Below are 13,252 nucleotides of genomic sequence, written 5' to 3' on the forward strand. Positions count from 1 at the left end.
AAATCAGGGTACATCAACAGCCAATGTGAGGGAACTGAGGCTTCACCCAAGAGGACACCCAAACAGCTAACAAACATATGAAAAGATGTTCATGATTGTTAGTCATTAAAAAAAAAAAAAAAGACAACAACAAATGTCGATGAGAATATGGGAAAATTGGAACCCTTATTCATTGCTGTTGGGACTATAAAATGGTACAACCACTATGGCGCGTCCTCAAAAAACTAGACATAGAAATACTTTATGGTCCAGCAATCCTACTCCTAGGTATATATCCTAGAGATCTAATATAAGAGACATGGACAGACATGCATACCTATGTTCATTGCAGCATTAGTCACAATAGCGAAAAAAAAAAAAAAAACCTAAGTAAGCATCCATCAAGGAATGAACGGATAAGCATAATGAGGTACGTGCATACAACGGAATAGTACGCAACCATACAATATACAGAGACCAATGTTCATTGGTGGTTACCAGAGATGGGTTTGGGGGAGGGGGATTCACTCTCTTTTGGTGATGGGAAAAGTAGCACCAAATATGGGGTATGAGCACAGCTTGACCAAAGGAAATGATACCACTAAACCCATTGCCGTCAAGTCGATTCTGGCTCATAGTGCCCCTTTGGGACAGATTAGGACTAACCCATAGGTTTCCAAGGAGTGCCTGGTGGATTCGAACTGCCGGCCTTTGGGTTAGCAGCCTTACTTGCCGTAGCTCTCAACCACTGCGCCACCAGTGTTTCAATCATGTCAAAAAAAAGTGCTAAAAAAAAAAATCAACATGAGAGATTCTAATCTGACGTACATGAGTGGGGTCACCATGAATCAGAATTGACTCAATGACAACTGGTTACAAAGAAGGAAAATCTCTATTTTTGTATCATAAACCTATCCTAGATCTGATTGCAAATTAAAAGACATCCTCCTCTACTCTTCCCAGAGTGAAATCCAACTAGACCTTCAAAACTTCTCAAAAATATAATATTATTAAGGATACAGCTACGTGGACATGTATGCTTTATTTATGAAAGTATAAGTTCATGTATCCCTTACGGAAAGCAACAAAGAAATTTTCAAATTTGTAAGTAAAAAAAAAAAATCAATGTGAGGGAAGCCGGGGAATCTGGGAACAGAGAGGAGGCTGCAGACTCAGAGAGAGGGAGGAATGAGAGGTCAGAAGGAAGGAGAAAATGGAGGAGGGCGCACAGAGGCAGAGGAAGAGAAAGGGCAGAAAGAGGTAAACTTAGGTGGGAAGAAGGGGAAGACACTCAGAAGAATGAGAAGGAGCAAGGCTGAAATGAAGTTATGGGGGTCCCTGGCCTGCCTCCTGCTCGTCCTGTGCCTGGGCAACAGGAAGGCTGGCCTACTGCTGCGTGGTGGGGAGAGTGCTGGAGCAAACCTTGGGGAAATCACTGGACATGGGATGGTAGATGTCATTAGCCATGGAGACGGGGAGGCCATTGGGCAAGGGTCTAGAGAGGTGACCAGCTCTGGAGTCAGGAAGGCTATGGGCCCTGGGGTGGGAGATGCCACTGGCTACAAGGTTGGCAAGGCCATCAATATGAGGCCACGGAAGCAGTGGGAGTGAGGCTGGCAGACAGGCTGAGGATATCATCTGACATGGAATAGATGCTGCCCACAGCTACTGGCAACTGTCCCCAGCAGCAATGACACCCTCCATCTGGAGCTTCTGGCATCTCTGGCTCTCAGGGTGGCCTCAGAGGCCATAGCCAGGGCAATCCTGGAGATCCAGGGACTCCCTGGGCCATGGACACCCCAGCGGCTCAGTGGGGTGTCTATGGCCCAGGAACCAACTCTCAGAGCGGCTCCTGGGGTTGAGGAGGCAATGGAGGGTCATTCAACTTTGGGATCTATGGCCCAGCCTGGTGATGACTCAGTGAGAGAGACAGCAGTGGCAACCAGAATGTTTAGTGCACCAACCCCTCACCCTCTGGCTCAGGGGGAAGCACCAACAACTCTGAGGGGAGTACTAGCTCGCTGTGGAGCATCAGTAGTGGCGACAGTAGCCGCAGCAGCTCAGGGGCCAGGTGGAACTGACCCTAGACAGTAATAGAAACTTGGATCAAGGCAACTACTCAGGCTTCTAGAATCCCACACCAGCTCATCCTCAGGTAGCAGCTGTGGAAGTCATGGTGGAAATAAACCCTGGTGTGACAACCCAGGTAACAAAGTTCTCACGTTCAGAGGACCTGGGGGTCAGGAATTCAGAGGACAGGGAGGCCCTAGCAGCTCTGGAATCTGGAAAGCAAGCCAAAAGAGCAGTCTCCTCTTTGCGAGCTCCCAAAGCAATTACCAGAACTCTTCAGATGTTTCCTGGGCTCTTAAACTTTGATACTTCCTGGAAGAATTTTATACCCAAGCTGAGTTTCATTACCTGGAATGCCATAAACAAGGATAGAGGAGCTTTCTCATCCTGTGACCTTTAGGCAAGGAACTACCAGACAGATGGGGCCCCTGCCCCTGCCCCTGCCCCTGCCCCTGCCCCTGCCCCTGCCCCTGCCCCTGCCCCTGCCCCTGCCCCTGCCCCTGCCCCTGCCCCTGCCCCTGCCCAAACCATCACTATCTCACCACTAATCTCAACCCCAAGGAGCCCTGGTGGAGCAAAGTTTAAGAGCTCAGATGCTAACTGAAAGATGGGCAGCTTAAACCCACCAGCCGCTCTGTAGGAGAAAGACTCAGTGATCTGCTCCCATAATGATTACAGCTTAGAAAACCCTATGTGGTTCTGCCTTGTCCTATAGGGTTCCTATGAGTCTGAATTCACTTGATAGCACATAACAACAACAATAAAAACAATCTCAACTCTTGCCTTTGAAGTAAACCTCAGCTGCTCCATATACACACACACACACACAAAAGTCAATGTGAAAGGTAAAACAACAAAGGTTCTAAAAGATGGAAATACCTTCATGATCTTGGGGTAGGAACAGATTTGTTAAAATGGACACAACAAACACTAACCATAAAAAGGTCAATATACTGGACTACATGAAAGTTAAAAACTTCTGTGCATCAAAAATGAGAAGGCAAGCTACAGAGAGGGAAAAGATATTTACAATACATATACCCAAAAAAGGCACTCATCAGAACATACGATAAACTCTTACAAACCAAGAACAGGCAGATAATCCAATGGAAAAATAAGCAAAAGATTTGAGCAGACACTTTACAGGAGAGTGCGTCCAAATGACCAATAAGCATACGAAAAGGAGCTCAATCTCATTAGTCTTGTTGTTGTTAGGTGCCGTGTCGAGTCATAGCGACACTATGCACAACAGAAGGAAACACTGCCCGGTCCTGCGCCATCCTTACAATCGTTATGCTTGAGCTCATTGTTGCAGCCACTGTGTCAATCCACCTTGTTGAGGGTCTTCCTCTTTTCCGCTGACCCTGTACTTTGCCAAGCATGATGTCCTTCTCCAGGGACTGATCATTAGTCTTAGGGAAATGAAATTTAAAACCATAATGAGCTGTCACTATACACCCACCAAAAACAAAACAGACCCATTACCATTGAGCCAATTCCAACCCATAGTGACGCTATAGGACAGAGTAGAACTGCCCCGAAGAATTTCCAAGGAGCAGCTGGTTAGCGGCAGTAGCTCTTAACCATTGCACCACCAGGGCTCCCAATCCTATAAAAGAGAAAAGACACAGAGACAAAGAGAAAGAAAGCCTAGTAAAGATGAATCTACAAACCAAAGAACATGTGGGGCTATCATGAGCTTGGAGAGACAGGAAATGATGTTCCCCTAGAGCCCTGGGAGAGAGCATGACCTTGCTGACACCCTGAATTCAGACGTCTGTCTTCCAGAACTGTGAGACAATACATTTCTGATGTTTTAAGCTACCTAGTTTATGGTTCTTCGTTACAGCAGCTCGAGAAAATTCATACAAATGGCAATGCCAGGTGTTGGTGAGGGTGCAGAGAAACTGGTACACTTATACATTGCTGGTAGAGTACAAATTAGACAATCATTTTGAAAACCTGGCAGTTTCTGTTAAAGCTGAACATGTACACATGTACCTTATGAGTCAGCAATTCACTCCTAAGTATTGACCCAACAGAATTTTGTATATATGTGTAGCAAAAGACAAGTGCAAGAAGGTTCACGGAACCATCATTCATAAGAGCTAAAAATTGAAAACATCCCAAATGTCTGTCAACAGTAGAATGGATAAGTAAATTGTGGCATATTCATAAAACCGAATTTTATCTAGCAACAGAATTAACAAATCATACAACAACATAGATGAATCTCAAAAAGGCATTATTGAGGCGGAAGATGCCCGGCACAACAGAGTACCTACTCTGTGATTCTAGTTACAAAAAGACAAACACAGCCCAAACCAATCTACTTTGATAGAAGTTAGGGTGTCGGTAACGTTTAGAGAAGTTGTGAAGGTAGTGCCTGGGAGGGGGCTCGGGGAGGATTTCTGGGGTTCTGGTAATGTTACATTTCCTGATCTGGGTGGTGGTTGGGGTGAACATTCTTAAGCTGTACACTAGGATTTGTGTATGTGTGTATATAGTATACATCAGTAAAAAGTTAAAAAAAAAAAGAGGGAGGATAAAATAAAACAATTTGAGACAAAGTTAATTACATACTCACAGACCCTTGCTGAAAGAGCTGCTCCATGACTGTAACATAAACGGCCATTTAGTGATGCCTTGACTCATCTTTAAAGAGCCCCGGTGGTGCAGTGGATAAATGCTCAGCTGCTAACCGAAAGGTCAGCAGTTCGAACCCACCAGCCGCTCCTAGGAAGAAAGTTGTGACAGTCTGCGTGCATAAAGATTACAGCCTTGCAAACACTGTGGGGGCAGCTCTACTCCATCCTATAGGGTCCCTATGAGTCAGAATTGATTCACAGGCAAGGAGTTTGGGTTTTTGGCTCATCTTGAGTCCAAAATCTGTAAGATATAAATATATAAAAATAATTAAATGTCAAGTGCTGGGCTTTTAACTAGTGGGTGGTTTGAACCCCCCAGCCGCTCTTCGGCAGAAAGATGTGGCAGTCTGCTTCAGTAAAGATTACAACCTTGGAAACTGCACGGGGCAGTGCTACCCTGTTCTATAAGGTCACTATGAGTTGGAATCAGCTGCATGGCAATGGGTTTATATGTATATATGTGTGTGTGTCTGTGTGTATGTATGTATGTGTGTGTGTGTATTGTCGCATCCTGAAAACCAGTTTACATCCTCAACCAATCCCTAGCAAACTCATACCCTGCTGCATGCTGTTACGAAGCCAAAGCAACTCCTCAAAAAAAAAACCAGCTCCCCATATCACCACTGTTCCGTTGCTCTTAAGTTGATTTCAACTCAGAGCGACCCTATAGGACTGAGTAGAACTGCCCCATGAGGTTTCTAAGGCTGTAATCTTTACAGAAGCAGACTGCCCTATCTTTCTCTCCGCGAGCAGCTGGTGGGTTCCAGCTGCCAACCTTTCAGTTCAAAGGGTGAGCGCTTAACCACGGCACCACCAGGGCTTCTCTCCATATCACATCAGCACCTGCAAAAGCCCCAACTCAAGCCTCTGTGGGTAGGGCCTAATCCAAGGTTTCCCTTCTGAACTCTCGGCGTTGTTTAAACTCCCCAATCTGGAGCCTGTTCCCCCTCCTTCTTACCATCCTAACTCTTCTGGGATGAAAGCCCCTGGTCTCCACCAAAAGCCTTTTTTTATCTAGCCCTGCTCCCCGGGTGTAGCCCCTGTGTAGCCCTGCATGGCAGCCCTTCGCTCTCAACTGTGAGAGCACTCATCATTCTGCTACCCAAGACTTGTTAAAGGAAAACATTTATAACAATTGGCACTGTGAACGGGCTGGCTAGGCCATGACCACCCGACTCCTGGGTGGCCTCTCTAGGGGACTGCTCTTGGCTTACTAACTGGGTGGGAACCAGATCTTCACCTGTTGGTGCGCTGGTGCCTTCGCTGGATGTGCTTACTGGTGGGTTTGCTGATGCTGGCCTTACCCTGACCTTACCCAAATTATTCCCAGCCAGAAACTCCATAATAATAATAGGACGGAAACTATTCAATTGCATAGTTTCTGAGAGTAGAAGGGCCCAGGTGTGAGTACAACATAAGCTTGCACCATGTACCCTAGGTCTGGGTGTTCCATGTGTCCTGATGTGGTCCCTACGATTTGCTCCAGTGTCTCAGGCAGCTCTGTACCAAGGGGGATGGAGGTGTGACTCCCCAGTTGGAAGATAATGGCTCTCCGGTGTAAGGTCTTAGGTCACCTTCTCTGCTTTCCTCTGCAGCTGTCACCAGAGATTTCCCTCCCTGGACCCCCAGGGATATTGTGAATTTTACCTACGGCAGATGCTACTGGGACTATGTAGGGGCAGGAATACCTAATATGGATGTGTTCCAAGACCCCCGTGGGGGTTTTACAACTGTTTAAACAATGCAAAACTTCCGACCAGAGTGCTAGGGCCCTGCTGGGTGCTGCTGTATACCAGCTCAGCTGAAGCCTCGGTTTGCAGACCAGGGGGCAGGGCTGCTATGTCCAAGAGGCAGAAGAAAGGGGACTGCTGGGGCCAAGAGGGTGGGGTCACCATTCAGAAGAACTAGGAGAATGGGGCCACCCAAAGCCAAGGTGCAAACCTTGACTCCTGGGAGGTTGACTGGAGAGCTCTGGAGAAGGAAGTGGCTACCTATAACAGTAGCCCTGGTGGCCCTTCTGGGACTTTTCCAGTTACCACCCAGAAAATCTGGATTTGGGGGGATCAATCTGAGATTGAATTGGAAAGTCAAAATTTTACTAATTTAGAGGTTCAACGTATATCAAAAAATTTCTCTCAGAAAAATAACGAAAAAGGGGGCTGATTGGCTATTGTGCCCCTTTACCGTGGGCTCTGAATTTGCGGTGACCGCTATTGAGTTGAGACAATTGGCAGGGTGGGTAAGAGACCCCAAAATGTATAATCTCTTGTGGGACCAAACATGTTGAGGGCCTGAGTGGCCCACTAACATGAGAGACCCCAGAGAGGCCTTGCTGGCATAAAGAAGCAAGAGGAAAGCAAAACGGAGGAGGAAGCAAGCTCCTCTGATGTTCTGCCAGTATTACATTGTGTCTTTATGGCCTGGAAAACTGCTCAGGCTGCCACTGCAGTCATAGATGCTAAGGCAGGAGCCCTCTGGGAGATGCTTGAAGAAGCCCTGCTGCATAAAGTAGTCAGGGTACAATGGCTGTATCGTTTTGCCGAGCACCCACTGAGGGAGTGTTATGAATTGAATTGTGTCCCCTAAAAATATATGTTGTAAATCCTAAACTCTCTGTCTGTGGTTATAATTCCATCTAGGAGTGGGTTTTCTTTGTTATGTTTACGACACGATTCATGCAGGGTGTGTCTTAAATCAATCTCTTTCAAATTATAAAAGAGATTAAATAAGCAAGTGAGAGAAACAGAGATGTAGGAATGTAGATGTCACACCACATGAAGATCACCCCAGAATGAACCAAAGAATAGAAGCTGCAGAGACAAGGACCTTCCCCTGGAGCCGACAGAGAGAAAACCCTCCCCTAGAGCTGGCACCCTGAATTTGGACTTCTAGTCTACTCAACTGTGAGACAAATAAGGCCACTCACTTGTGTTATTTCTGTTATAGCAGCACTAGATAGCTAAGACCCCTACCAAGAAGTAGGGGTGCTGCTCTAACAAATACCTACAATGTGGAAGTGATTTTGGAATTGGGTAGTGGGTAGAGACTGGAAGAGTTTTAAGGTGACTAAAAAAAACTCGTTGCCATCAAGTCAATTCCGACTCATAGTGACCCTACAGGACAGAGTAGAACTGCCACACAGAGTATCCAAGGAGTGCCTGGTGGATTCAAACTGCTGACTTTTTGGTTAGCAGCTGTAGCACTTAACCACTATGCACCAGGGTTTCCTTAAGGTGCTTAATAGTAAGTAAAAGACTAGATGGCCTTGAAGAGACTGTTGTTGGCAGAATTATGGACTTCAAAGGCAATTCTGGCAAGGGCTCAGAAGAGAGTGAGGAGAGCCATAGAAAAAGTCTTTATCATCTTAGAGGATACATATGGCAGAATGTGGCTAGAAATGTGGATGTTAAATGTGCTTCTGGGGAGGCTTTGAAAGAAAAAGATGAACATGGGACTGGACGATGAAAGAAGAGCCATGCTTTTTATGCAATGGCAAAGAGCTTATATGAACTATATTCAAATGTTTGGTGGAAGGTAGAACTTGGATATCTGGTTGATGAGACTGCTAAGCAAGGTCTTAAAGAGGCCGTGTGGCTTCTCTAATAGAAAAATGCGAGAGGAAAAGATGGACTTAAAAATGAACTGTGCAAAATGAAAACAGATACATCAGCCTGAGACCAGAAGACCTAGATGGTGCCGGGCTACCACCGATGACTGCCCTGACAGGGAACACAACAGACAATCCCTGATGGAGCAGGAGAGCAGTGGGGTATAGACCTCAAATTCTCATAAAAAGACCAGACTTAATGGTCTGACTGAGACTAGAAGGACCCTGGAAGTCATGGTCCCAGACCTTCCGTTAGCCCAAGACTGGAACCATTCCCAAAGCCAATTCTTCAGACAGGGATTGGACTGGACTATAAGATAGAAAATGATACTGGTGAGGAGTGAGCTTCTTGGCTCAAGTAGACACATGAGACTATGTGGGCAGCTCCTGTGTGGAGGGGAGATGAGAAGGCGGAGGGGGACAGAAGCTGACTGAATGGAAACGGGGAATACAGGGTGGAGAGGAGTGTGTTGTCTCATTAGGGGGAGAGCAACTAGGAGTTCATAGCAGGGTGTATATAAATTTTTGTATGAGAAACTGACTTGTAAACTTTCACTTAAAGCACAATAAAAAAAAAAAAAGAAAACAGAACTTAAAGATTTGCATAATTCTGTTGCCCTGGAATGTCTTAGAATGTTCACCAACGACATGGTTATACAATCTTCTGTTAAAGAAGTTAACCCTGTAACTGTTGGATCTAACCACCTACCACAGCAGAAAACCCATCAGTGTAGACTGAAGGAGACAAAGAAAGAGTGAAAGGAAAGAAAACTGTCTGCCTCTTGGAATTCTTCAGGCAGGAAACAGGTCAAAGGATCTTCATCTGTTGTCCTCCAAGAAAAGAAAGGGACCATCCCTGGAGCAGTTCAGAGATCAGCAGAACTGTTAGAAGGAGAACAGGAAACAGGGCCTGGTCTCCTGGATCTCAAAGGGTGGGGCCACAGCCTCTTAGGTTTCAAAGAGTTGGATCTTTGCCAACTTGGTTCCGGCATGTGGGGCTGCCGTGAAGGTGTGACGGGGGATCGGGCTGCTGCCCAAAGCTGAGGGGGGAGGGCTGCTATGTCCAAAGGGCAGAAAAAAGGGGACTGCTCGGGCCAAGAGGGTGGTGTTGTCATCCAGATGAGCTAGGAGAATGGGACCACCCAAAGCCAAGGGAGCAGAATTGCCATTCCAGTGGGCCTGGAAGGTGTAGCTGAAGCCCAGGGCTGAGGTTCCGGTACCCAGAATCCAGAGAACATGGCCAACACCCAGAGCCTGGATGGCAGGGCCATTGCCCCAACCTAGCCAGTGCCATCGAGTTGATTTTGACTCTAAGCGACCCTATAGGACAGAGTAGAACTGCCCCATAGAGTTTCCAAGGAGCACCTGGCAGATTTGAACTGCTGACCCTTTGGTTAGCAGCCGTAGCACTTAACCACTATGCCACCAGGGTTTCCAGGCCATTACCCAGATTGTCCTAAAGAACAGAGGATTATTTTCACACCTTGAGAGCTAATATAAATTTTCTACTGGGTTTTGGGTTTACTTGTTGCCCATTATCCCTTCTTTCCCTCCAATTTCTCCGACTTGTAATGGAAATGTCTACCTTCTGCCTGTTCTACCATTGTACTTTGGAAGCAGATAACTTGTATTGTAGATTTTCCACGTTCACAGATGAAGAGGAATTTTGCCTCAGGATGGAATATGCCTAAAGTTTCACCCATATTTGATTTAAATGATTCAGAAGATGAGATTTTGGACTTGGAGTTGATTTAAGACTTTTGGGATAATGTGATCGGTGAATATGTTTTGCATGTGGCAAGGACATGAATTTTGGGGGGCCAAAGGATGGAATGTTATCAATTGAATTCTGTCCCTAAAATACGAGTGCAGGTTTTTGAGTTGCTGAGAAACTGCACAAGGCTGTGCTCCTGGAAGACAGTACTGGCAGCAGTGGGTAGGGCAGGTTAGGTGGGGGAGGGGGGCACAGATTGTTGGCAGGGAAATCAGTTTGGAGACTACCATAAATAGCTCTGCTGTCCATACCTCGCCAGCCCTCTGCCCCTCCCCGAGTCTCGATTTCTAATAATGGCTTCACCTTTCTTTCAGCCCAGGGATGAAAACGGGAGTCACTCCTCCCCTGCCATGCCCCACGCCCAGCCAGCTGTGATTTCTGCCCAGCCCATCCCCTTCACACCACCTCTGGAGTCCCACTTTTTTTGAGGCCCTGCTGGGATCCTGTGTCAGGCCTGCCCCTGGCTCATGGACCTTGGTCTCCTTTCCCCAGGCCTGACCCCTCGTCCCCCAGTCTCCCCTTGCCCCAGTGCCAGATGTAACCCCTTATTTGAACTTCCTCGTGGTGGTAATTGAAGCCTGAATGATGCTGCAGAGAAGGATGGAGTTTAAAGAAAAGGGGCTTGGATTCTCCAGTTTAGTGTTTGTCAACAACTAATGACCCTGGAGGGCCTGCTGGTTGGAGTGCAAGTCCTCCACCAGCCCAGCCTCCTCCAGATCTTAGCTATCGTTGAAGAGCCAGTGTGATGGTGGCTCCTCCACTAAGCTCCCCAGGATCTCCTCCGTCAGGACTGATCTCTTCGCTGGATGCCTCACACCTCCAAAGTCCTCTTGGGACACTTTCCTCTTGTGTCTGAGGCAGCAGTGACTGTGTAGATATGTGTCTGGCCCCAAAAGGGTGGGGACTGAGTGAAATTGTGAGGGAAATAGAATTAAAAACAACATCTACTCACAACACAGAAAACCTCTGCACAAAAATAGAAGAGAAAGAAAACTGTTTTATTACTGAATACTGAATAAACATTAAACCAGAGTGTGACGCATCATAGGCCACCTGTGACAGAGATCGCAAAGATAGAAAGAAATTTTACCCTTTTATAGCTAAGTGAATGCAAAACCTTACATTGGGGCTTTCCAGATAAAATCGCCAATTTTCCAGAATCTTTAGAGTGGTGAAGCTATGCTTATTGCCTTCCAGGAAACTGGGAGGTTGGGGTTCTCAAGTTTTAGAGGAAATATACTTGATTTACATGCTCTTCAAAGAGACAGAGAAAGAACTTACGACTGCAAGTTTTCTAAAGTAAGTGTTGAAAGTAAAGGAGTCTCTTCCTTATTTTTAGTTTGTATTTGCCCTTAAAATATGCATTTTCTGGCTCTACGGTGGACTTGCCCGTGACTGGAACTCAATAACTAATTAAACTAACCATGGATTCCAACTCATGGCCGCCATATGTGTCAGAGTAGAACTGCGCTCCATAAACCAAACCAAACCTGTTGCCGTCAAGTTGATTCCTACTCATAGTGACTCTAAAGGACAGAGTAGAACTGTTCCATAGGGTTTCCAAGGAGTGCCTGGTGGGTTCGAACTTCTGGCCTTTTGGTTAACAGCCATAGCTCTTAACCACCATGCCACCAGGGTTTCCCTGTGCTCCATAGGCAATAGCTAATTGGAATTTGATGAAAAATGTGGAAAGATGAGAGCCTACAATTCCACTGACACCAGACTGGAGGATCCAGGCCCTGTTCCTTTAAACACTATCTTTCTTTGCAGCATCTTTCGGGCTATAATTACCATCATCGGAAATTTCCAAACAAGAGCAATATATACGGGCTATGGTCTCCTCCTCTTCCTGCTTGAAAGTGCACTAGAATAGGAGCCAGATATCCCAAATGGGAGTTTTGTTACTTCCTAGCTGTATGACTTTGAGAAAGTGACCTAACTTCTTGGAACCAACAGTGCCAACACTAGCCATCTAAGTTGGCACTGTATGAAGAAGGCTGGCATGGAGCTAGAACTGCCATTTTGGATGTGGCAATATGGGAAGTGACATAAATAACTGAATCTAATTGTTTGGGTCAGAAGGATCCTCAGATGATCCATTCTCAGTGTATCTGTGGACACTGAGGCCAAGATCAGGTAATACTGGGTTGGCATGGAAACCAAATGCCAGAGGCTTCCACAGCCTTCACTTGTTTTAAGCAAGAGAATTGGGAACAGGGTGAAAGAGAGGACGTGGGCTTCTGGGACATGCTGGCTCAAGGCCTCAGATACCGGGGGTCTAAAAGCAGTGACCCCTTTGGGCCCAGTCCACTGTAGATTCCTAGGCCAAAAAAGTAGCTCTGCTTGAGTGTGATTGCCTGACAGCAGGCAGGAGACACTTTGAAGTCAGTGGTTCAAGGTGAGTTTCCTGGCCCACCTCCATTTGGCATTATGGACTTCCAGGCAGTGAAGAAGGGGGGCAGGGGAGGGCTGGGAACACAGCCCATAGAGAGGAAGCTGGGTCCGGAGTCAGCTGGTGTGACTGGGAAGGAGGGGGCGGGGTCTATCGGATTTCTCTAAATAAATCCCAGTCCCCCAGCTAGTGTCTCATTTCTATAAACTGGTTGGAGGGAAAGATTTTGGTTATTTGTAGAACCAATCAGTACTGTCTTTTGAACGAAATAGGCAAAACAGAACTGTTTGCCCCCTTAATTGTTGAGCTTATTCATGCACACACCACTTGACTAGGAATCTGGAATGTCATAAACACTGGTGGTTGCTTTTATCGTGCACTGGGTGCGCTCCCAGTTTTTACATATACTGTTTCACCCAAGCGTCCTGGCAGCCCTGTATTGTTATCATCCTGATTTCACAGGAGAAAACCGACTCTGGATATGCTAGGTGACTTAAAGACTTGAAACTTGACCTTCTGGGGACAGAGAGGAGGGATTCGAACTCTTGACTCTGGGCAGTCCACGCAGCCCACGGAGGGGGTAGGTGGATCTAAGGCCGAAGTTGAGAAGACCGGAGGAGGTGCGGGTGGTTTTAGTCAAGAACGCGGAGCCCGCTCTAAGTTAATGCGCCTTATGGTTCCGCCCAGCAAACACAAAGGACGGACTCAGGGCTGCTGCACAGATTTGCCCTTGGGCTTTTCAGGTTTAAGCTAATGTGTTAGCAACTGCCACCCTGGTTTAA

General features: G+C 46.5%; 1 pseudogene; it reads left to right on the forward strand.

Annotated features, from left to right (window-relative positions):
• Positions 1 to 1,299: 1,299 nt before the first annotated feature.
• LOC126087848 (dermokine-like) lies at positions 1,300 to 2,449 on the forward strand (annotated as a pseudogene).
• The last annotated feature ends 10,803 nt before the right edge of the window (positions 2,450 to 13,252 follow it).

The sequence above is a fragment of the Elephas maximus genome, chromosome 13 (assembly GCF_024166365.1).
Source record: "Elephas maximus indicus isolate mEleMax1 chromosome 13, mEleMax1 primary haplotype, whole genome shotgun sequence".
Taxonomy (NCBI): Eukaryota; Metazoa; Chordata; class Mammalia; order Proboscidea; family Elephantidae; genus Elephas; species Elephas maximus.